Below are 528 nucleotides of genomic sequence, written 5' to 3'. Positions count from 1 at the left end.
AACAACTAGGTACCATACCATATAGCTTGGGACGCCAAGTTATAAGGTTATTAAGGTCCTATATAATGATATCTCAAATTGATTTATACCATGTCTGGAACTAAAAGGAACTATATATATATATATAAGTGTGTCGACACATACATTCATAGAAAATGCGCAAATATGTAGCACATGAATACAAAGATATGTATCGAGGATCATAAACCCACACTAGAGTACTCATAATGAATAATGAAAGAAACGTGGGGTTTAAAGTGATATATATAAGGCGTATTGTATTGGCCATGAATATGTAAACGCCATATGATGCCCAGTGAATATATAAATCCTGAAAAAAAGATAAATCGTGAGACAGGCCGGGAAAGGTCTATATAATCCAATGTGGTGGATACTACTACATATTTCACTACATATGATGTCTGGAAGAAATTCAAAAGATGTAGTATGCTATATATGACTCACTGGATGATAATGATAATATTATTGGTACCAAAAGTTTTACCAAACAGTATTGAGCTCAGAATC

The sequence above is a fragment of the Brassica oleracea genome, chromosome C1 (assembly GCF_000695525.1).
Source record: "Brassica oleracea var. oleracea cultivar TO1000 chromosome C1, BOL, whole genome shotgun sequence".
In the NCBI taxonomy this organism is placed as follows: domain Eukaryota; kingdom Viridiplantae; phylum Streptophyta; class Magnoliopsida; order Brassicales; family Brassicaceae; genus Brassica; species Brassica oleracea.
The sequence above is the reverse complement of the archived record's forward strand: the minus strand, read 5'-3'. Positions refer to the sequence as shown.